This window comes from Macaca nemestrina, chromosome 3 (genome assembly GCF_043159975.1).
Source record: "Macaca nemestrina isolate mMacNem1 chromosome 3, mMacNem.hap1, whole genome shotgun sequence".
NCBI classification, from domain to species: Eukaryota; Metazoa; Chordata; class Mammalia; order Primates; family Cercopithecidae; genus Macaca; species Macaca nemestrina.
Window position 1 is genome coordinate 187,085,653 of NC_092127.1, and position 25,912 is coordinate 187,111,564.

At 40.1% G+C, this 25,912-nt stretch overlaps 2 long non-coding RNA genes across 2 annotated transcripts in view; one reads left to right on the forward strand and one right to left on the reverse strand.

The window, feature by feature from the left end:
• Positions 1-6: 6 nt before the first annotated feature.
• Positions 7-25,912, reverse strand: part of LOC105487956 (uncharacterized) — a 322,232-nt gene continuing 296,326 nt past the window's right edge. The window contains exon 5 of the long non-coding RNA XR_011621539.1: positions 7-124. This is a non-coding gene — a long non-coding RNA (uncharacterized lncRNA). The remainder of the gene's footprint in view (positions 125-25,912) is intronic.
• Positions 7,411-25,912, forward strand: part of LOC105487958 (uncharacterized) — a 52,713-nt gene continuing 34,211 nt past the window's right edge. The window contains exon 1 of the long non-coding RNA XR_011621545.1: positions 7,411-8,681. This is a non-coding gene — a long non-coding RNA (uncharacterized lncRNA). The remainder of the gene's footprint in view (positions 8,682-25,912) is intronic.

A 25,912-nucleotide genomic window follows, 5' to 3' on the forward strand; every position in this document is an offset into this window, starting at 1 on the left:
CTACTTCAGGTAGACCACAGATGGCACAACCGTGAGGCAGCCCCAACTTGGATTTCCCTCCTTCCAGGGGCTATTAACTGCCTTAGGCGATTTGTGGGGTGCAGTGAATGAAGGGTTGTCACACCTGAAAAAGACACCAATGATTTCTTATTGGGTAGTCGATTGGAGACTTTGATTTTTTTTTTTTTTTTTTCACATGGGAAAGTCTTAGATTCCAGTAGATGGAATTTCAATCCTTTGCAGTTTGTTCTCATTACAGGTAATCGACATTTCTTTTGTATAATTCAATACATGATCAAGTCAATTAGTTATTTTTTATTGAAATTTAAAACTTGCATTTTTATATATGTGTGTGTGTACACATAAAAATATTTTTTACCATATGAAAATTGCAGTAGCTAGTTTTCTGATTTCCTATTTTATAACAATACATGGGCTGGAAAAATGTAGAACGTTTTTATATTCTAGAAATTTATTTTGGAAGTACATTTTTATAAGGGTCTAATCTCACTTTCAGAAAATGAAAGCACAGGAATGATGGGGTCTGGTTTATATGAACAAGTGAGTGGAAACCCCTGTGGATCATTTTATTATTGCATTTAGTCCCTGTGCATTTTTATTTGGTGCTTTTTAGGAAGTAGATCTTTGGTACCATTTCACTACGTAAAGGAGAGCATTCGAAGTTTTATCCATGTTATATATTGTACTCCTGTGGCATGAAAAGTAGCTCCCGAGATACGGAGAGGAGAGGAGTGAGAAAGAAAAGGCTGTGATTTTTTGGGTTTTTTTTTTTTCCTACTTTTTTTTCTCTCCTATTCCTCACCACACAGTGCTTTTTCCTGAAAAGCTGGACTGAGAATTGGCCTTGAATCAGGTCAGAGTGTTAACTGTCAACATGAAGTATTTGCACTTTGCAGCATCAACTGTTTTTCAGGCATTAGCTAAAAACACAACTTGCATACTTTGACAGAGCTTAATTGCGTGAGTAGAATATGTAGCAAAGCTTTTTAGGATTTTCAGAACTAGAATACCTTTTAAGGAATTAAAAGGGTTTCTGGAAGTCAAAAATGGGAAAGCAAAAAGTAGCTGTCCTCCCTAAATAAAGAGCTTTAGAAAATAGCTTAACCTGTAGGTACATGTTATGAAATAAACATTTCTAACAAAACAAGGGAGTAAGGGCAGACCTGTGTTGAGTATTTGCGTGTGTTCTTAACTTTGAAGGACCTCCAATCACTACATTTTGTTAATACTACCAATAAAATCATTTTAAACTTATTTTTAAAGTAGGTTTTCTTACTTTGGGGGACCCAAAAGTGAGAGATTGTTATATTTAGGATATAGACAAATAGAGTAAAAGTTAAAAAAACAACAAAAAACCTTACTCAAAGTATACTCTAATAGACTATATTCAGTTTTTTTATCCCCAGTCCGGAACATCTTGTAAGCCATCATTAAGGGCCACCTGCTGTCTGTTGAACTACACTGAACACCATATATTGTCTCTCAAGCTCCATCGCAATTTCTTTAGGACATGTTATATAATCCATCCCAGAAACTGAAGATGTGATGCTGCTCGGCCTTTGGAATAATTTTTAAATCTGTAAATGTCTATATGAGCAGAAACAAAACATTGTGTAACATGTTAGAAGCATTATTGTAATTCCTGTGTTAACAGTTTGTGTGTCTGCTGCTCTGGTTTTGAAACATGTTTGTATATAGATATTGGAGTTGGCATACATTTTGTTAAATAAAGCAACATTTTCTTTGCCCTTTGATTTCAAACGTTATGCAGGTGACTTGTTTATTACATAGCCTATTTGTATTATACATTTCTGAGTCAAAGGCAAGACATCATTCTACATAACAGGTGTTTTGAATTCTACCAGGGTAGGTTTTGAATTAGATGCAATGATGGGATGGTTAACCTTGCAGACCCTAATATGAGGCCAGGTCATGTTTTTGTTTTGTTTTGCTTGCAAATTCACAAGAGGTGCTGGTTTGGACAATAGTGGCAATTTTCCTGTTGTGGACAGTGGCCTCAGCAGAGAATGTATGTGGGCCTTTAGCCTGCCTTCCATGTCTTGGGTAGAAGAGTTCCCAATCAGTGATAAGCCCCTAGACCACATGAGTGTACTTGCACTATTGATGTCATCTCTCTAAATGATCTCTTGCACCCAAGTCCACATATGTTTGCGTTGCAAGAGTATGAGGATATTTAAAGAGGCTCTTAATTTCCTCATCTCACTCCCAGGGCCCAAGGAGTCATAAGGGAAAGGAAGGAAATTGGACTTGTGACAAATATTGGCAGATTGAGAAAAAGGGAGGTGAGTTGCTTAAGTTCAGCAATTTGATCAGTTTATTTTCTGAGTTAAAATGAGTCATCATCTTTGAATCCTACAGGATCGTTAACTGTCACCTTTGACAGTAGTTATTTAGGGGAGAGTGAAGGTCAAATAAGGCAGCAGGAAACTGAAGGGGCTCTGTATTATGCATAGAGTACCAGGGGTAGCTGTAGTGTGGTGAGTCAAATAGGAAACATGAGGGGAAATTGACTTCAAGCGTGTAAAGCTAGGAAGTGGCCGTCACTAATGTACACTGTTATAGAAAACATATTAAAACTGAAGCTCAGGAGAATTAATAACACCTGATTGACCAGGTTTACATGGTGCCCTTTCATTTCAAATATTACGAGCCTTCATTTATCACATTACTTCATTTAGAAAATAGCTTAACTTGAATGTGCATGTCATGAAATTAATACATTTCTAACAACGAGGGAGTAGGGGCAGAACTGTGTTGCGTATTTGTGTGTCCTCACCTTAATTTTGAAGGACCTCCAATTACTACATTTTTTTGTTGTTTGTTTTTGAGATGGAGTTTCACTCTTGTTGCCCAGGCTGGAGTGCAATGGCAGGATCTTGGCTCACCACAACCTCCGCCTCCTGGGTTCAAGCGATTCTCCTGCCTCAGTCTCCTGAGTAGCTGGGATTACAGGCATGTGCCACCATGCCCAGCTAATTTTGTATTTTTAGTAGAGACAGGGTTTCTCCATGTTGGTCAGGCTGGTCCCAAACTCCCGACCTCAGGTGATTGGCCCACCTTGGCCTCCCAAAGTGCTGGGATTACAGGCGTCGGCCATGGCGCCCAGCCTATATTTTGTTAATAAATGACAGGATAAATGAAGTAATGTGTAGGATAGTGTTTTGGCAGGAGCACCTTAGTACCCCCTAGTATCTGCAAAGCCCTCTCCTTTGTACTATGTAGTCATTTGTTCCCACAGCTACACAGTATGAGTTGCTTTGTAAGGTTTGCACATCCATCAGACTGCTGGGATGAGATGCCATGCTAAGGATCTAGACTTAGTCTAGAGTCTTGCTGTCCAATAGAAACATAATGTGAGCCAATTTGTAGCCACAGTTTAAGAGTAAAAAGAACAGATGAAATTAAACATTTAATTTGTCGCAATACATCTAGAATATTCTTTATCTTCAGTCAGCAAAATATTTACTGCAACATTACACACACACTTTAAAAAAAAAAAGTTTCAGAAATCTGGTATGTATTTTACATATACAGCATGTTTCAAGTTTAATGCTAAATTTTCAGTTATTGTAATCAAAAGTAACCCTACCAAAACCCTGAAGTTTTTAATGGAAAGATATTTTACACCGCTTCAATTTTAAAATTATAGTTCCTCAGCCACCCTAGCCACATTCCAAGCATTCACATGCCTAGTGGCTGCTCTACCGAACAGCACAGAAGGGGAGGTGTGCTGTATTGTGAATATATACTTCTCTGAGCTCCTTGATGGGAAGCATTGGATTTTATTTTCTATATATCTGAAACTAGGGTAAGCTAGGCTAGACTTCACTCACCCAAATTTAGCGAATGCCAATTCTGTGCCAGGTTCTGTATTCATGCCTGGCAGTTCTATTTGTAGGTCTGTACGCTAGAGAAACTGTTCATATGGGACTTTTTGAGGTTGGCACTCATTTATTTGGCAATTCTAGTTGTTCAACAAAAGAAATGTTTATTTCTCATTCACAGTACATGTCCACCATGGGTCAATAAGGCGCTCAGCTCCCCACAGTCTGTTAGGGACCTGGGCTGATGGAGGGCCCCATCTTGTAGCTGCCCCTCGGGATCACCTGGGTGTCTCCATCACTGAGACAGGAAAAGAGTACGAGGAGAGGATCTTGCACCGGTGAGAACACACAGCACTCCACTCACAACCGGCTGCCCAGAACTGGTCACGTAATCTAACAGGTCTATTCAGCACCACCATCTTTGCACATAGGAAAAACAAGAGAACCAGTGTATTGATAAACACCAATGATGTCGAACACACTGGTCATACGGTGCATGCTGGAGAAGTATAAATGTCAATTGTCTACATGAAAAGCAACTTGCCAATCTGATAGTTGTGAAATGGTAACATCCTGACAGGAGTTGAAGATCTGCAGAAACGGGGATTTCAACATAATACTTGGCAATACTAAACTTGAAACAATATATTGTTTTCATTTTCCTAATTATTAATGAGCTAGTACCCCTTTGCAAATATTTATTGGACATTTAAATTTTCTGTGAATTGCCTGTTTATTGGATATTTGAATTTTCTGTGTATAACCTATATTCTTTGTCTACTATTGAACTGTTCATTTTAAACTTTTAGAAGAAAATGTGGGCACTCTTAAAAATTCCTAGAGAAAAAAAAAACTTTAAGATTGGGCTTCTTGTACTTTTTAAATAAAAGAAATCTTTCCCTACCCTAAGTGTAAGAAAATAGTGTTTCGTGTTAAATTGGTATTAAAAATAAACTTTCATACAACAGTGGAATCCATATTGTTATACAAGTGGTCAGTTATAGGTTTTGTAAAAATCTTTTGAAAAGGATCTAGGTCCAGATTTTTCTGTATGAAAAAACTTCAAAGTCATATTAAGTCCACACTCTCACAAAAGTTAATTCCACGTGGATTATTTACTCACTTGTCCTAAAACCCATTGTTAGAGTCCAAGCTTTTCCCCCTGTATGTCACACTACATCTGTACATCCAGGTTTCATATTTGTGTGGATCTATGTTGGGGTCTCTGTGCTGTGGCATTATGCTGTTTGTTGTGACTCTTCAAAATTATTTCTAATATTATAGCTTACAGGTATATAAAATATGGAAAGGCTTCCCATAGTGGATATTATAAAGATACAGTAATGGCAGTAATGGCCTTAGCTATTCTTGATTCTTTGCTCTTCCATATGCATTTTTATTATTATTATTAGTTTTAGACAGAGTTTCACTCTGTCTCCCAGGTTGGAATGCAGTGGTGCAATCTTGGCTCACTGCAACCTCTGCCCCTCGGGTTCAAGCAATTCTCCTGCCTCGGCCTCTGGAGTAGCTGGGATTGCAGGCGCTTGCCACCACACCCAGCTAATTTTTGTGTTTTTAGTGGAGACGGGGTTTCACCATATTGGCCAGGCTGGTCTCGAACTCGACCTCAAGTGATCTGCCTGTCTTGGCCTCCCAAAGCGCTGGGATTACAGGTGTGAGCCACCACACCCAGCCCATATGCATTATAAAATGCTTGTCAAACCCTGCTGAGATTTTTATTGGAATAGCATTGACATTTTAGTTGCATTTGAGGAAAATCGTCATCAATGGGAAAGTGCTATCACCATTTAGTCTGGTAAATGTAATAGAAATAAAGTTGTGCCAGACCAATTACATTTCACAATTTATTTCCTATATTTTGGGGAAAAGATCTCATTTTCAATAAAAATGAAAACCAAGCAGGCACAGTGGCTCATGCCTGTAATGCCAGCACGTTGAGAGGCCTAGGCGGGCAGATCACCTGAGGTCGGGAGTTCAAGACCAGCCTGACCAATATGGAGAAACCCCGTCTCTACTAAAAATACAAAAAAATTACCCGGGAGTGGTAGCACGTCCCTGTGATCCCAGCTACTCAGGAGGCTGAGGCAGAATCGTTTGAACCCTGGAGGTGGAGGTGGAGGTTGTGGTGAGCTGAGATCGCATCACTGCACTCCAGCCTGGGCAACAAGAGCAAAAACTCCATCTCCCCGACCCCCACAAAAAAGAAAAACCCCACAGATTGCAAAATCGAAGCCATGAAGAAGAAAGTTATATGATTTGCAAATAAGAGAGGTCAACATTTCCAAGTGTAAATTCATTATTTAAAAAAAAAAAAATCAATCAGGTGTCTATGCATGAGAAATAGAAACAGCTCTAGTAGGAATATTTCTATCACCTCTTCTCTTGGGACACTAAGAAAAGCCCTAACCAAAGTAATATGAAATAAAAAATAAACATGGGGGTACCCCTGTATTTTCTAGGTAGACAAAAGATTAGGGCTTAAAAGAAATCAATATTGCAAGAGACAAAAGGGTCCTTAGAGTTTTGCCATTTCATTTAAGCATAATTTTTGTCATAGGTTTTTGGAAGATGCTCAGCTAAAGGCAATTCCTTTATTCCCAAATTGTTTGATTTTTTTCATAAAATTTTAACATTATGTGAATTTTGTCTCTTTTAAAAATACCTGAATAGATTTTTCTTATATTTCTCCTTATATTCCTGGGATGAACCCTACCTTGTCAAGATCTATATGTATAGATGATACTGCTAAGTTTGCAGATCTAATAGAAATCTTTATGTAAGTGATATTGCTCTATAATTTCCCCTTTCAGTATGTCCTTACAGTGTTTCATTATCAAGATGATACTACTCTCATTGAGTGAGTTGGGCCACTTTCTGTATTTCTCTGTTTGATGTAAATTGTTTCAGAAAATAGAAATTAACTGCTCCTTGAAGTGGTAAGCCATCTCACCAATGGAAACATCTTGGGTAGGTGTCTTTAACAGAGAAGGAGAAACATGAACGGGGTCAGGAAGGAGGGTTTGGAAAGTCTGAAATTCCGATTTGATTGCTATACTGATATTTTTTCAGGTTTTCTATTTTTAATTTTTCTACTCTATTCAGTTCACTATCACTAGATACATATAAATAACAGTCATGTTCTTTTGGCATATAAATGCAAGTCAGATGATGCACCTTTTATTATTGTGTGGGACACACAGATTTATATGCCATTACCTTAGCCTCCTGCTCCAGCTGCAGTAACAAAATACCATAGACTGGGTAGCTCATAACAGAAATTTAAGACTGGAAAGTCTAAAATCAAGTCGTAGGCAGATTCAGTGTCTAGTGAGGGCCCACTTCCTGGTTCATAGAAGGCACCTTCTCACTGAGTTCTCACGTGGTAGAAGGAATGAATGAGCTCTCTAAAGTCTTTTTTTTTTTTTTTTTTGAGATGGAGTTTCGCTCTTTTTGCCCAGGCTGGAGTGCAATGGCACGATCTCAGCTCACCACAACCTCCACCTCCTGGGTTCAAGCAATTCTCCTGCCTCAGCCTCCCAAGTAGCTGGGATTACAGGCATGCGCCACCATGCCTGGCTAATTTTGTATTTTTAGTAGAGACGGGGTTTCTCCATGTTGGTCAGGCTGGTCTTGAACTCCCAACCTCAGGTGATCCACCTGCCTTGGCCTCCCAAAGTGCTGGGATTACAGGAGTGAGCCACCGAGCCCGGCCTTCTCTAAAGTCTTTATAAGGACACTAATCCCATTCATGAGGGCTTTACCCTCATGATTTAATCACTGCCCGGAGGTATCCTGTTAATATCATCACACTGGAGATTAGGTTTCAACATACACATTTTGAAAGGACACAAACATTCAGACCACAGCAGCCATTGTGTGCAAACCTACATCCTCCATCTGTTATATGAGTTGTATATTATATAGGTTGTAAAGTGAAATGTTTGGGTAGGTATGTGTTAACACTGTTCCAAAAATGTTTTATTCAGTTAATGAATGCAGCTCATGAAATCTCTGAAAGCATGGTTTCCATCACCCTAACTGTGCTTAGAAACATGTCCTTATGTAAAAAAGATGGCTAGAAAGCAAATGGTGCTTGTCATAGAATGCACCTTGACCAAGTTGCAAAGAACAGTGTCTGCTGCTGCTATTGCTAAACCTTACAAGTCTTCAAATATTCCTCAGAGCATTGTACAATAGGCTTTTTACAATGAATGGTCAAAGAGCTGCCTGATATCAACACTGAGCCCATATTAGTCAAAATAATATAACAAAACTGAAATTTGAAGTGCATTAAATACAGCAAAGGTTTATGCATCCCCATGTGAAGTCCACTTCAGGTTGGACAGCACTCCTGCCAACCTTACCTTGGGGGCCACATGCTTCAGATGGCAGAATACAAAACAGGGAAGATAGGGTAGGAGAAAGGAACACTGATTCTTTAATGCCTTAGCCAGGAGGTGACATATGCAATGCCCCCAACATTCTATTAGCTGAATTTAGTTCAACAGTTTCAACTATCTGCAAGGGAAATCAGGAAATGCAGGGGAGCATGGGGAATATTTGCTAAATAACTTGCCACATTAACTGTCTGACTTTGCGCAAGTAACTTAGCCTCCCTGTGCCCCAATGCATGTAGTATTAGCTCTGATTTTATAGCTAAAACTAGCATATTTTGTATCTTGCAGATTATAAGAATTCAAACACTCAACATGGTATCTCAGTGTTGATTCAATAAGCACTTACTAATCGATTGACATCTTTTCTGGAGCAGGCACAGACCATCTTGATGTAACAGTGAGTATACTAGCATGATCCTTGTCCTCATGTTGCCTAGAATTTGTTACTCAAAGTATGGTCCTTGGTCTGATAGCATCAGCATTACCTGATATCTTGGAAGAACTATAGAATTTCTGGCCCCATCCCAACCTCCTGGATCACAATCTGCAGATGCCTGGATGGCTTGCATGGAAATGAGAGTGTGAGAAAAACTGACTAGAACACTGCTCCTTCATTTCTCCCATTCATCTAGTGAAATGTTTTCTTTCTCAAGAGCACCTGTCCTGATTACCTCACCAACTCCACCCCCATCTCACAGTCAGGGATTAGATGTTGCCATGACATTGCTATTGCTCTTAGCAAAAGAAAGGAATTATAAAGTGCTTATGGTCCAGTGGGGAAGACAGCATCTTTATGTTATTAGGGGAAGCAGTGCCATAGGCAATAATTAGTGGTAATGTGAACCAGAGGTGTAGGGGGAAGGGGTAAGCAGGGAGGAAGAAATAAGGGACTGAAAGACAGTGTCCTCTTACTGTGCACACTGGACAGGACGCTGAAATCCAGGGTTGAAGGAAAGTGAACCAAGATGCTGTTGCTGTTCAGTTCAATTAAGAATTTTTTCAGCACTGATCTCTCCAAAGTTGAATACCTGCTTGCTATGGCTTTTTGTTGCTAGTTTACTGTATTGCTGGGACTGAGAGCAAGACTTCCCAGGGCCTTGTGCATAATAAGCCTGTGATTTAAAGTCTCAGCAGAGTTTGAGAAGCACCCACTTATTGTGCATGCAATGACTAAGAATCCCATTAAAAGGCAGATTCTGAGTCAGTGTGTCTGAAGATGCCGATGCCGCTATTCCAGGGACCACATTTGCAAATCCTCAAGTTCTCTTTTATAAAAACAGAGTAAGCAACAGCTTTTGGGGAACGTAGCTAGCTTACAGCCTTGCTACTACTTTTTACATATTTCTACGAAAATGCCATGAAAAATTTCTTGCTAATTTTTACATATTTCTATGAACTGACCTAAAAAGCAAAATAAATTTCCAAGTCTTCTCTTAAACACTAGACAGTAAATAGTGAATCAGATTATAGGGTAGTCTGCCCATCAGCATCTCAGCAACTCAGACAAGGCTGATCCTGAGACAGCTATACCTCACCTCTCTACAGCCCTCCTCTCCAATGCCATCTTCGAGGATTTGGGCCTTTAAAGCTCTTAAGGTAGTTTGAGCCATGGACATCTATCACCTCTATCAACTAGGAATTCTGAATAATACTTTATAATGAACTCCTATAACTAGCCATTGTGTGGGTGGGCCCCTGGAGAGCTCTAAGCTGGTCCCATGGTTTAAAAATCACTTGGGAGAATGGGCAGGTGCTTCAGGGCTAAGCAGGTAGCACTAGGGTCCCCAACCCTCACCCACACCCCAGCCAGAACAGCTCCAATTTTACCTGTTATTGCTGTGGCTATTGTTGTTTTTAATTTGTCTGCGAATGTTTTGAGGAAAAGAAGCAATTTGATCCTTTGATAAACTCCTAATTTAGCCTATCATCTTACCCCAGTTAGAATGACTATTATCAAAAAGGCAAAAAATAACAGATGGTGGCAAGGATGCAGAGAAAAGGGAGTTCATACACTGTTGGTGGGAATGTAAATTCATACGGTCATTACGGAAAACATTACAGAGATTTTTCAAGAAACTGAAAATAGAACTACCATACAATCTAGCAATCTCATTACTGGGTATTTTTCCAAAGGAAAGGAAATTAGTATAGGAAAGGGATACCTGCACCCCTATGTTTATTGCAGCACTATTTACAATAGCAAAGCTAAGAATCAACCTAAACATCCATCAGTGAATGAGTGGACAAAGAAAACGTGGTGTATATATACACAATGAATAGTATTCAGCCATAAAAAGAATGCAATCCTGACATTTGCAGCAACATGGATGGAACTGCAGGTCATTATAAGTGAAATAATCCAAGCAAGGGAAAATATCACATGTTCTCAGTCATATGTGGGAACAAAAACAGCCAATCTCATAGAGATAGAGAGAACAGTGATGGTCACCAGAGGCTGGGAAGGGTATGTGTGTGAAGCAGGTGGGTGGGGATGGGGAATGAAGAGAGATTGGTTAGTTGGTACAAACAGATGGAAGGAATGCATTCTAATGTTTGATAGTAGAGTAGGATGACTTTAGTTGTTGATGTATTGTACATTTTAAAATAGGTAGAAGGGGCTGGGCATGGTGGCTCACGCCTGTAATCCCAGCACTTTGGGAGGCCGAGTCAGGTGGATCACTTGAGGTCAGGAGTTTGAGACCAGCCTGGCCAGCATGGTGCAACCCCATCTCTACAAAAAATACAAAAAAATTAGCCAGGCATGGTGGCACATGCCTGTAGTACCAGCTACCTGGGAGGCTGAGGCAGCAGAATCGCTCGAACCCAGGAGGCAGAGATGGCAGTGAGCCAAGATCGCGCCACTGCACTCCAGCCTGGGAGACAGAACAAGACTCCGTCTCAAAAACAAACAAACAAACAAACAAAAAAACCCAGGCATGGTGGTGCATGCCTGTAATCCCAGCTACTCAGAAGGCTGAGGCAGAAGAATCACTTGAACCTGGCAGGCGGAGGTTGCAGTGAGCCGAGATCATGCCATTGCACTCCAGCCTGGGGAACAAGAAACTCTCTCTCAAAAAAATAATTTTTTGGGCCGGGCGCGGTGGCTCAAGCCTGTAATCCCAGCACTTTGGGAGGCCGAGACGGGCGGATCACGAGGTCAGGAGATCGAGACCATCCTGGCTAACCCGGTGAAACCCCGTCTCTACTAAAAAAAATACAAAAAACTAGCCGGGGGAGGTGGCGGGCGCCTGTAATCCCAGCTACTCGGGAGGCTGAGGCAGGAGAATGGCGTAAACCCGGGAGGCGGAGCTTGCAGTGAGCTGAGATCCGGCCACTGCATTCCAGCCTGGGCGACAGAGCGAGACTCCGTCTCAAAAAAAAAAAAAAAAAAAAAAAATTTTATATATATGATTTATATATATTACATATATATATATGACAGGACTTGAAATGGTCCCAACAGATAGAACTGGTAAACACTCAAGGTGGTAGATACCCTAACCACCTTCACTTGCTCATTACACACTGTGTGCATGTAACAAAACATCACATGTACCCTATAAATATGTACAAATATGTATCAAAAAAACTTTAAAAAAATTAAAAAATACTTCATGAGTCACTTCATTTCATCTAGTCTCAATATTATATAAATCCCTGTCTTTTAAAGGATTATATATTATATTTAGCAGGAAATAGTGTTCTTCTTTCCAGTCTATATTTCGGTAGAAATTTCACTAGGAAAGCCATAAAAAAAATCATGATTTAGAACTCAGGTTTCTCAAATTAAATGAGATCATTATTGTCAGTTGTATTTGCTAGAAGTTTACACAAATGCTTTCTAAAACTGGAAGTTATCCATATATTCAACGGCAGTAAGGACTAAGACTTGTAAGAAAGCTAAAAATAAATAGCCATAATAAATATTTAAATGAAGCAATTTTTAAAAGCAAAATAAATTTTTAACCTGTAGAATGTGGTGGAGTAGATCATAATAATAATGCTGTTTATTATTACTATCATTATTACTACCATCAAGTAGAGCTGGAAGGAACCCTATCTCAGTCCATCTAAACCAGATTCTCAAGTGAGCTTTCTTCTGTCTTGGCCCTAGACTGGCAGACAAGATCCCATTTGCTGGCACACCTAGAGAACTATGGGCCATATGGCCTGAGCACACACAGGAAAAGCCCTCTCTGCAGCCAGGCACACAGAGTCAGGCACCAATAGAAGAGAGCTCAGAAGGAGCTGACCCTTCCATGCTCACTTCCTTCTCCCAGAGGCAGTAATTGCATGTCATTCCATTTCTAGTGGAGAAGAATGAGTGGGGAGGGGCACAGGTAGTGTGTCTCTGGGTGTCATCCTAGTGGAAGACCCATCGTGGCAACCACTGAAGTTCTCATGGCAACCACTGAGTTTTTCCACAATGCTGGATATGTTCTGCTTGTCCCTTCACCACCCTGCTTATGTCCAGAGAGGCTGAACTCTATGGACTGAAGTATAAGGGCTCCCTTAATCTCTGGCTTCTGTTTGGGTTTGAAGATCAGAAGGTGGCAGATTCAAAAGGTCAGGGTATATGTATATCTCCAGTTTCCCCATTGCCAAGATCTCCTTCGGAAGTACTTATATTTCTCTACCTAAGACCATAAGGCAGGGGCAGAACTAGTTTTCTGAGGTGAGGTGGACATTTGCACAAATTTTGGACCCTCCTTTAAATAATAAAAAATTGGCTGTGTGCAGTGGCTCACTCCTGTAATCTCAGCATTTTGGGAGGCTGTAGTGGGTGGATTTCTTAAGCTCAGGAATTCAAGATCAGCCTGGGCAACATAGTTAAAACCTTGTTTCTACCAAAAAAAAAAATATATATATATATATATATTTATATATTTATATATATATAAAATTAGCAGGGCATGGTGGTGCACGCCTGTGGTCCCACCTACTCAGGAGGCTGAGGTAGGAGGATTGTTTGAACCCAGGAGGTGGAGTCTGCAGTGAGCTGTGATGGTGCCACTGTACTCCAGCCTGGGTGACAGAGCAAGAACCTGCCTCAAAAATAATAATAATATGGGCTGGCAAGATGACCGAATAGGAACAGCTCCAGTCTGCAGCTCCCAGGGAGATCAATGCAGAAGACAGGTGATTTGTGCATTTCCAACTGAGGTACCTGGCTTTCCTTACTGGGACTGGTTAGACAGTGGGTGCAGCCCACAGAGGGCAAGCCGAAGCAGGGTGGGGCGTCACCTCACCTGGGAAGCACAAGGGGTCAGGGAACTCTCGCCTAGCCAAGGGAAGCTGTGAGAGACTGTGCTGTGAGGAACAGTACACTCTGGCCCAGATACTACGCTTTTCCCATGGTCTTCACAAGCTGCAGCCCAGGAGATTCCCTTGGGTGCCTACGCCACCAGGGCCCTGGGTTTCAAGCACAAAACTGGGCATCATTTGGGCAGACACCGAGCTAGCTGCAGGAGATTTTTTTCATACCCCAGTGGTGTCTAGAATGCCAGCGAGACAGAACCATTCACTCGCCTGGAAAGGAGGCTGAAGCCAGGGAGTCAAGTGGTCTAGCTCAGTGCATCCCACCCCACAGAGCCCAGCAAGCTAAGATCCACTGACTTGAAATTCTTGCTGCCAGCACAGCAGTCTGAAGTCGATCTGGGACACTCCAGCTTGGTTGGGGGAGGGGCATCCGCCATTACTGAGGCTTGAGTAGGTGGTTTTCCCCCTCACAGTGTAAACAAAGCCACTGGGAAGTTCAAACTGGGAGGAGCCCACAGCAGCTCAGCAAAGCCACTGTACCCAGACTGCCTCTCTACATTCCTCCTCTCTGGGCAGGGCATCTCTGAAAGAAAGGCAGCAGTCCCAGTCAGGGGCTTATAGATAAAACTCCCATCTCCCTGAGACAGAGCACCTGGGGGAAGGGGTGACTGTGAGCGCAGCTTCAGCAAACTTAAACATTCCTGCCTGCTAGCTCTGAAGAGAGCAGAGGATCTCCCAGCACAGTGCTTGAGCTCTGCTAAGGGACAGACTGCCTCCTCAAGTGGTTCCCTGACCCTTGTGCCTCCTGACTGGGAGATACCTCCCAGTCAGCGAGGTGGCATCTGGGGTGCCCCTCTGGGATGAAGCTTCCAGAGGAAGGAACAGGTAGCAATCTTTCCTGTTCTACAGCCTCTGCTGGTGATAACCAGGTAAACAGGGTCTGCAGCGGACCTCCAGCAAACTCCAGCAGACCTGCAGCAGAGGGGCCTGACTGATAGAAGGAAAGCTAACAGAAAGGAATGGCATCAACATCAACAAAAAGGACATCCACACATAAACCCCATCTGAAGGTCACCAACATCAAAGACCAAACATAGATAAATCCACGAAGATGAGGAAAAACCAGCACAAAAAGCTTGAAAATTCCAAAAACCAGAACACCTCTTCTCCTCCAAAGGACACAACTCCTTGCCAGCAAGGGAACAAAACTGGATGGAGGATGAGTTTGATGAAGTGACAGAAGTAGGCTTCAGAAGGTGAGTAATAACAGACTCCTCTGAGCTAAAGAAACATGTTTCTAACCCAATGCAAGGAAGCTAACAACCTTGAAAAAAAGGTTAGAGGAATTGCTAACTAGAATAACCAGTGCAGAGAAGACCTGTAGAGATGACCTGATGGAGCTGAAAAATACGAGAACTTCGTGACGCATACACAAGTATCAAAAGCCAAATCAATCAAGCAGAAGAAAGGATATCAGATATTGAAGATCAACTTAATGAAATAAAGTGTGAAGACAAGATTAGAGAAAAATGAATGCAAAGGAATGAACAAAACCTCCAAGAAATATGGGACTATATGAAAAGACCAAACCTATTTTTGATTGGTGTACCTGAAAGTGACAGGGAGAATGTAACCAAGTTGAAAAACACCCTTCAGGAGAGCTTCCCCAACCTAGCAAGACAGGCCAACATTCAAATTCAGGAAATACAAAGAACATCATAAAGATGCTTCTCGAGAAGAGCAACCCCAAGACATACGATCTTCAGATTCCCCAAGGTTGAAATGAAGGAAAAAATGTTAAGGGCAGCCAGAGAGAAAGGTTGGATTTCCCACAAAGGGAAGCCCATCAGACTAACAGCAGATCTCTCTGCAGAAACCTTACAAGCCAGAAGAGAGTGGGGACCAATATTCAACATTCTTAAAGAATTCTCAACCCAGAATTTCATATCCAGCCAAACTAAGCTTCATAAGCAAAGGAGAAATAAAATCCTTTACAGATAAGCAAATGCTGAGAGATTTTGTTACCACCAAACCTGCCTTACAAGAGCCCCTGAATGAAGTACTACATATGGAAAGGAAAAACCAGTAACAGCCACTGCAAAAACATACCAAATTGTAAAGACCATTGACACTATGAAGAAACTGCATCAACTAATGGGTAAAATAACCAGCTAGCATCATAACGACAGGATCAAATTCACACATAACAATATTAGCCTTAAATGTAAATAGGTTAAATGCCCCAATTAAAAGATGCAGACTGGCAAATTAGATAGAGTCAAGACCCATCAGTGTGCTGTATGCAAGAGACCCATCTCACGTGCAAAGACACACATAGGCTCAAAATAAAGGGATGGAGGAATATTTACCAAGCAAAGGGAAAACAAAAACAAACAAACAAACAAAACAGGGTTTGTAATCCTAGTCTCTGATAAAACAGACTTTAACAAAGATCAAAAAAGACAAAGAAGGGCATTACATAATGGTAAAGGGATCAATGCAACAAGAAGAGCTAACTATCCTCAATATATATTCACCCAATAAAGGAGCACCCAGATTCATAAAGTTCTTAGAGACCTACAAAGAGACTTAGACTCCCACACAATAATAGTGGGAGACTTTAACACCCCACTGTCAATATTAGACAGATCAACGAGACAGAAAATTAACAAGGATATTCAGGACTTGAACTCAGCTCTGGACCAAGTGGACCTAATAAACTTCTACAGAACTCTCCACCCCAAATCAACAGTATATACATTCTTCTCAGCACCACATCACACTTATTGTAAAATTGACCACATAATTGGATGTAAAACACTCAGCAGATGCAAAAGAACAGAAATCATAAACAGTCTCTCAGACCACAGTGCAATCAAATTAGAACTCAGGATTAAGAAACTCACTCAAAACTGCACAACTACATGGAAACTGAACAACCTACTCCTGAATACTGGGTACATAATGCAATGAAGGCAGAAATAAATAAGTTCTTTGAAATCAATGAGAACAAAGACAAAGTGCCAGAATCTCTGGGACACAGCAAAGGCAATATTTAGAGGGAAATTTATAGCACTAAATGCCCACAGGACAAAGCAGGATATAGCTAAAATTGACACCCTAACATCACAATTAAAAGAACTAGAGAAGCAAGAGCAAATGCATTCAAAAGCTAGCAGAAGACAAGAAATAACTAAGATCAGAGCAGAACTGAAGGAGATAGAGAAACGAAAAACCTTTCAAAAAATCAATGAATCCAGGAGTTAGTTTTCTGAAGATTAACAAAACAGATAGACCACTAGCCAGACTAATAAAGAAGAAAAGAGAGAAGAGTCAAATAGATACAAGAGAAAATGATAAAGGGGACATCACAACTAATCCCACAGAAATACAAACTACCATCAGAGAATACTATAAACACCTCTATGCAAATAAACTAGAAAATCTAGAAGAAATGGGTAAATTCCTGGACACATTCACCCTCCCAGGACTAAACCAGGCAGAAGTCGAATCCCTGAATAGACCAACAACAAGTTCTGAAATTGAGGCAGAAATGAATAGCCTACCAACCAAAAAAAAGCCCAGGACCAGATGGATTCACAGCCGAATTCTACCAGAGGTACAAAGAGGAGCTGGTATCATTCCTTCTGAAACTATTTCAAACAATACAAATAGAGGGACTCCTCCCTAACTCATTTTATGAGGCATTATCTTGATACCAAAACATGGCAGAGACACAACAAAAAAAGAAAATTTCAGGCCAATATCCCTGATGAACAAAATCCTCAATAAAATACCGGCAAACCAAATCCAGCAGCGCATCAAAAAGCTTAGCCACCATGATCAAGTAGGCTTCATTCCTGGGATGCAAGGCTGGTTCAACATATGCAAATCAATCATCATAATGCATCACATAAACAGAACCAGTGACAAAAACCACATGATTATCTCAATAGATGCAGAAAAGGCCTTCAATAAAATTCAACACCACTTCATGCTAAAAACTCTCAATAAACTAGGTATTGATGGAACATATCTAAAAATAATAAGAGCTATTTATGACAAACTCACAGCCAATATCATACTGAGTGGGCAAAAGCTAGAAGCATTTCCTTTGAAAACCAACACAAGACAAGTATGCCCTCTCTTACCACTCCTATTCAACACAGTATTGCAAGTTCTGACCAGGGCAATCAGGCAAGAGAAACAAATAAAGGGTATTCAAATAAGAAGAGAGGAAGTCAAATTGTTTCTGTTTGCAGATGACATGATTGTATATTTAGAAAACCCCATTGTCTCAGCCCAAAATATCCTTAAGCTGATAAGCAATTTCAGCACAGTCTCAGGATACAAAATCAGTGTGCAAAAATCACAAGCATTCCTATATACCAATAATAGAGAGCCAAATCATGAGTGAACTCCCATTCACAATTGCTACAAAGAGAATAAAATACCTAGGAATACAATTTACAAGGGATGTGAAGGACCTCTTCAAGGAGAAGGACAAACCACTGCTCAAGGAAATGAGAGAGGACACAAATGGAAAACTATTCCACATTCATGGATAGGAAGAATCAATATCATGAAAATGGCCATACTGCTAAAATTAATTTATAGATTCAATGCTATCCCCATCAAGCTACTATTTACTTTCTTCACAGAATTAGAAAAAAACTACTTTAAATTTCATTTGGAACCAAAAAAAGAGCCTGTATAGCTAAGACAATCCTAAGCTAAAAAACAAAGCTGGAGTCATTATACTATCTGACTTCAAACTATACTACCAGGCTACAGTAACCAAAACAGCGTGATACTGGTAGCAAAACAGATATATAGACCAATGGAACAGAACAGAGGCCTCAGAAATACCACCACATATCTACAACCATCTGATCTTTGACAAACCTGACAAAAACAAGCTATATAGAAAGGATTCCTTACGCAATAAACGGTGTTGGGAAAACTGGCTAGCCATATGCATAAAACTGAAACTGGACGCCTTCCTTACACGTTACACAAAAATTTAACTCAAGATGGATTAAAGACTTAATGTAAAACCTAAAACCATAAAAATCCTAGAAGAAAACCTAGGCTATACCATTCAGGACGTAGGTATGGGCAAAGATTTCATGACTAAAACACCAAAAGCAATTGCAACAAAAGCCAAAATTGACAAATGGGATCTAATAAAACTAAAGGACTTCTGCACAGCAAAAGAAACTATCATCAGAGTGAACAGGCAACCTAAAGAATGGGAGAAAATCTTTGCAATCTATCCATCTGACAAATGGCTAGTATCCATATTCTACAAGGAACTTAAACTAATTTACAAGAAAAAAAAATTAAAAAGTGGCAAAGGATGTGAACAGATACTTCTCAAAAGAAGACATTTATGCAGCCAACGAACATATGAAAAAAAGCTCATCATCACTGGTCATTAGGGAAATGCAAATAAAAACCAGAATGAGATGCCATCTCACGTCAGTTAGAATGGCAATCATTACAAAGTCAGGAAACAACAGATGCTGGAGAGGATGTAGAGAAATAGGAATGCTTTTACATTCCCACTGTTGTTGGGAGTGTAAATCAGTTCAACTATTGTGGAACACAGTGTGGCAATTCCTCAAGGATCTTTGACCCAGCAATCCCATTACTGGGTATGGTATATACCATACCCAAAGGATTATAAATTATTCTACTATAAAGACACATGCACACACATATTTATTGCAGCACTGTTCACAATAGCAAAGACTTGGAACCAACCCAAATGCCCATCAATGATAGACTGGATAAAGAAAATGTAGCAGATATATGCCATGGAATACTATGCAGCTATAAAAAAGGATGAGTTCATGTCCTTTGCAGGGACATGGATGAAGCTGGAAACCATCATTCTTAGCAAACTAATACAGGAACAGAAAACCAAACACTGCCTATTCTCACTCATAAGTGGGAGTTGTACGATGAGAACACATGGACACAGCAGGGAGGGGAACATCACACACTGTTGGGGAGTGGGGGGCTAGGGGAGGGATAGCAATCGGAGAAATACATAATGTAGATGACGAGTTGATGGGTGCAGCAAACCACCACGGCACATGTACACCTATGTAACAAACCTGCACATTCTGCACATGTATCCCACAACTTAAAGTATAATTTTAAAAAAGTCAAAACAGTCAGAAATAATAACAGCTACAAGTCTTTAAGAAATACATAATATAAAAAATGTAAATAGTGAAATAAGTGAAAAATTGTGTGGGGGACAGGTACAAGTCTAATGTTTCTGTATGCAACAGAATTTCTGTTATCAGTGTAAAATAGTCTGTTATACTTATGAGAGGTTTTATTTCAGTCCTAAGTAAACACAAAGCAAAAAACCATAGCAGAGACACAAACAATAAAGAAAAGGGAATAAAAACTTAGCACTACAAAAAGAAATAATAATGAATGCTCCCTCTCTGGGTGGACATCAGCTAAATTTGGTCGGGATTTCCTTTCTGCTCTAACAGGACAGCACTGAGTTCAAGGCCTCACAATTACTGTGTTCTCCCTCCCTCAGCACCCAGAGATGCCCTCTGCATCATGCAGCTGTGCCTGCTGCTGCCAACGGGTGAGGGAGGGGTGGTGTTGGCAATTCAGGGCTTAGTGCCTCTTTCAGCTATGTGAAGTTAAAACCAGGTGCTGTGTGTGCTCACATGCTTATTAGTTCTTACAAAGGTGTTTTTTTCTGTGTAGATAGGTGTTAACTTGGTCTTCTTGTTGGGGGGACAATCAGTGGGGCTTTCCATTCCATCATCTTGGTTTGCCTTTCCCCACTGTGTCTTTGTATTCAAATTTCTCTCTTCTAAGGATACTAGCCATATTGGATTTAGAGTCCACTGTAATCCAATATGACCACCTAATTATATTCGCAGAGATCCTATTTCTATATACAGTTACATTTATAACTTTAAGGGCTTTAGACTTGAGGGAACACAATTCGATCCACAACAGTGCACATATGTGAAGTTTCTCTATTAACCTTTAGTTTACAATCTAGACTTTAAGACGAACGATCAGGCTGGGTGCGGTGGCTCACGCCTGTAATCCCAGCACTTTGTGAGGCTGAGGTGGGCAGATCATGAGGTCAGGAGATCAAGACCATCCTGGCTAACACGGTAAAACCCCGTCTCTACTAAAAGTACAAAAAATTAGCCGGGCATGGTGGCGGGCACCTGTGTGTCCCAGGCAGGAGAATGGCGCAAACCCGGGAGGCGGAGCTTGCAATGAGCCGAGATTGCGCCACTGCACTGCAGCCCCAGCGGCAGAGCGAGACTCCGTCTCAAAAAAAAAAAAAAAAAAAAAAAAAAGAGAAACAATCAGATAACAATATGCATCCCCTTGCCTCAATTTGGCAATGTTTGTCATCTAGGCTTCTGGCCAGGTTGTCTTATTTAGCTTTTAGTAAACTACTTTAACACTTGCATTTTAATTTTAGTGTTGCTCAGAAGCATTTGAAAATTAATCATTCTAGTTTTCTTAAAACCTTCCTTTCTCTAGCCTTTCCAAATCAGTGTTTCTTCCTGAGTTGTCGTCTGTCTTTCCAAGCATCTCCTTCAAGTCTCCATCTGTGTCAGGGGTCCCGCCAAGACCACCCCGAGTTTTCATGGCCCACTGCAAGAGCTCTCAGGACCCATCATATAGTCATACTTGTAAGCTAAGATTTATCACAGTGAAGGGATACAAAATACAGTGAGCAAAAGGGGAGGGTACATACAGACAAGTCCAGTGGAAACCAGGTGCAAGCCCCCAGGAATCTTGTAATTGTGGAGTCACACAGGGCACACTTAATTCCCACTGCAAGGAGTTGTGACAAAGTAAGTACCTATCTGGGAAGCTCATTAGAGGTTTTTATTAGAGCTCATAAAAAAACAGAGTTTTTATTGGGGCCTGGTTTTGTTGACACCCTCTGCCTGGCATGCATTCAACGCAGACCACATTGTCTGCCCACAATGGGCACAGTGAGCCATTCTTATTGAGAGGAAACTTCCTATCAGTGTGAGTAACTGTTTACCAGCCTGGGGCCAACCTTCAAGGAGACCCTTCTGAAGATCGGTCTCAGACTCGGCTGTATTAGCTCTTTTCTTCTACCCTTCACCACTTCCCTTCTCTTTTTGCCATTCCCTTGGGCTCTTCCTAAATGTTTATTTCTCCAGATAAATACTAGTTAAGTAACATTTAAAGTATATTTTTTGAATGACGGGCATTACTTGAGATTATAATTTGTTTATGATATATAAAGATGTATTTCCATTTTTGATGGTGAAAAAAATGATAGACAACAGAGGCATATCATGTGCTTGCATATGTAGGAAGTCTCAATATTATTCAAATAGAAAGAGAGGAAGTCAAACTACCTCTTTGCAGACAATATGTTCCTATCTAGAAAACCCCATAGTCTCTGTCCAAAGGCTACTAGAACTGATAAACAACTGCAGTGAAGTTTCAGAATGTCAAAGTAATGTGCAAAAATTATACACCAGTAACATCCAAGCTGAGGGCAAAATCTAGAATGCAATCCCATTCACAAAAGCCAAGAAAAGAAAAAAAAGAGTAAGATACCTAGGAACACAGCTAACCAGAGAGGTGAAATATCTCTGCAAAAAGGATTTCAAAACACTGCTTAAAAAATATCAGAGATGACAGCTGGCATGGTGGCTCAAGCCTGTAATCCCAGCACTTTGGGAGGCCGAGGTGGGTGGATCACCTAGGTCAGGAGTTCGAGACCAGCCTGGCCAACATGGTGAAACCCTGTCTCTACTAAAAATACAAAAATTAGCCAGGCAGGGTGGTGGGCACCTGTAATCCCAGCTTCTCGGGAGGCTGAGGTGGGGGAAGTGCTTGAACCTGGGAGGCAGTGAGCCGAGATTGCGCCACTGTACCCCAGCCTGGGCGGCAGAGCAAGACTCCATCTCAAAAAGAAAAGAAAAGAAAAGAAATAAAAGAAATCAGAGATGACACAAACAAATGTAAAAACATTCCATGCTCATGGATAGGAAGACTCAACACTGTTAAAATGGCATTATAACCTAAAGCAACTTACAGATTCAGTGCTATTTCTCTCAGACCAGCAATGTCATTTTTCACAGAATTAGAAAAAAAAAGATTCTAAAATTCATGTGGAACTAAAAAGGAGACTGAATAGCCTGAGGAATCCTAAGCCAAAAGAACAAAGCCAGAGGCACCACACTACTGGACTTCAAACTATATAAGCCTACAGTAACCAAAACAACATGGTACTGATACAAAAACAGATACATAGACCGATGGAATAGGTTAGGAAACCCAGAAATAAAGTCACACACCTACAACCATCTGGTCTTTGACAAAATTGACAAAAACGAGAAATAGCGAAAGAACTCCTTAATAAATAGTGCTGGGATAACAGGCTAGCCATATGCAGAAGATTGAAACTGGACCCCTTCCTTTCACCACATACAAAACTCAATTTAAGATGGATTGAAGACTTAACTGTAAGACCTAAAACTATGAAAACCTTAGAAGAAAATCTAGAAAATGCCATTCAGGACATAGATCTTGGCAAAGATTTCAGGACAAAGTCTTCAAAAGCAATTGCAATAAAAAATATTTATAGATAAGTAGGACCCAATTAAATAACTTCTGCACAGCAAAAGAAACTATCAACAGAGTAAATAGACAACCTCCAGAATGGGAGAAAATATGTGCAAACTATGCACCTGACAAAGTTCTAATATCCAGAATCTATAGGAATCTTAAATCAGCAAGCAAAAAACAAGCAACCTTGTTAAAATGGGTAAAGGACATGAACAGACATTTCTCAAGACATTTCTCAAAAGAAGACATATGCACAGCCAAACATGAAACATGCTGAACATCACTAATCATTAGAGAAATGCAAATCAAAACTACAATGAGGTGTCATATCCCATGCCAGTCAGAATGTCTATTATTAAAGTCAGAAAATTACAGATGCTGGGAAGATTGTGGAGAAAAGGGAATGCTTATATACTTCTGGTGGGAATGTAAATTAGTTCAGCCACTGTGGAAAGCAGTTGGAGATTTCTCAAAGAATTTAGAACTACTATTTGACCCAGCAAAATCATTATTGAGTATATGCCTGTATTAGTCCATTCTCACACTGCTATAAAGAAATACCTGAAACTGGGTAATTTCTAAAGAAAAAAAGGCTTAATTGGCTTACGGTTCTACAGGCTGCACGGGAAGCATGATGCTGGCCTCTGCTTCTGGGGAGGTCTCAGGAAACTTAAACATGGCAGAAGGCAAAAGGGAAGAAAGGCACATCTTACATGGCCAGAGCAGAAGGAAGAGAGTGAGGGGGGAGGTGCTACACACTTTAAAACAGCCAGTTCTCATGAGAACTCACTCACTACCATGAGAACAGCACCAAAGGGATGATGCTAAATCATTCATAAGCAGCCTGCCCCCCTCTGAACCTAAAAGGAGGAAAAAAAAAAGGTTTATGTATAGTCCCCCACATTTCTTAGGCTTATTCCTATGTATTTAATTGTTTCACCTTAGTTCTATAAATATGATCTTTTCTTCCATTATATGTTAATCATTGTTTTTAATCTGCTTTTAAAAATGCTAATTTCTATATATTAAAGTTCCAACTTGTCACATCTATGTAGTATTAGTAGATACCACAATAATTCATAGAAAATTAGTATACATATTTAGAAATAATTATTGCAAATAACATACCAAGTTCTTTCTTCTTATACCTATTATTTTCTTCTATTTAACTGCTTTGACTGGTACATTCAGAACAGTATTAAATAGTACCAGTTATTGAGATGGCTGAGAAGGTAGGATTGCTTGAGCCTAGGGGTTTGAGACCAACTTGGGCAGTATACCAAGACCCATCTCTAAAGAAAACAAAAAATAAAAATAGTACTACTAATATCAAATCTAGTATTAGTACTAGTATGTATCAGATTACTTTTGGTATTTCACTCTAATCTAGGCTTATTGCTTTGGGTGGAGGAATCTGATTAGAAACATATAACTTGCTAGATATTAAAGTCCACTATATTCCCATATATACATAGGTCTGCATGTGAACGTACTATTCTTTAGTTATTTTCTTCTCCTGTATTACACTCTCGATTATTGAACTTTATAATAAACTTTAACATCTACAATCTAATAATTACTTTTTGGGAATGGTTGAATTTTTTTTCAAATGCCTTTCTCATTGTAATGATTATATGTAAGATTTTTCCTCCTTGGGACTATTAATAAAGTAAATCATTAAACCATCCTGAATTCCATTTAACTGGTTGTATTGTTGATACTATTCCTGTTACTATTATTGATACTATTATACCCAACAAAATATAGTTTATATGCATGGTCCTAGTGGGCTTTCCTAATATTTCACATTGATTTAGAGATGTGATACCCAAAGCAATACTTCCTTAAAATTAATGGCAAACATGTCATTCCTACACAATTCAGTAGCCAGCCCTTTAAAAAAGATATTTTTTTTATATAAATCAAAATATTATATCCCCCAAATTATGAATAACTCTTTGGTATTGTCTAACACCCAATCTATATTCAAATATCCCTAATTGTCTCAAAATTTATTTTTCAAATTAAGATCTAAACAAAGTACTTGCATTTCATTTGCATATTTTCTTAGCTATCTATCTTGGCTCTGGATGCTGTTGTAAACAGCACAAGTAGTAACTGAATTTGAGGCAGGTGGTCTGAGGCTGACTTCATATGACTTGCAAGAAGCCTACAGGAATGCCTTGAGCCCCACAAGAAATACAGCTATCTTTCCAGATTAAAGTCCTGGCCTGCAGATTTGGCTAAGAAACAAGAAAAATAGGAACACCCACCAAGGTCAAGTCAGCCACACTGGAAAGATTTGCCTCTTTGGAATGGAGCCTTAACCAAAGCTCAAACACACTTTTCCCATTATCTTTGCCTGAGCCGCCCTTTGCCAAGGGAATCACTATACATGCCCAAGTCAGTTCAGGTCAGTGCTAGAGCATCCCAGGGCCCTGCTTCCTAAGTCCCAGTCAGCCTAAGTAGAAACAGTTGTTCATCATGAGCAATGGAGAAAGATGCTTCCATGATCCAACTGCTCTTATACTAATATTTGATGTTTTGGGCCCTGGCAAGGCCCAAAGCCTTGATCTGGCTCCTTATTAGTTGTGTTCCCAGCCACCAGAATTTGTCTCTCAACACATCTGGCCAGTGGATCAAGATCTTACAAGATATTAACATTAGCTGATATGGTTTGACTGTGTCCCCACCCAAATCTCATCTTGAATTGTAGTTCCCATAATCCTCATGAGTCATAAGGCGCAG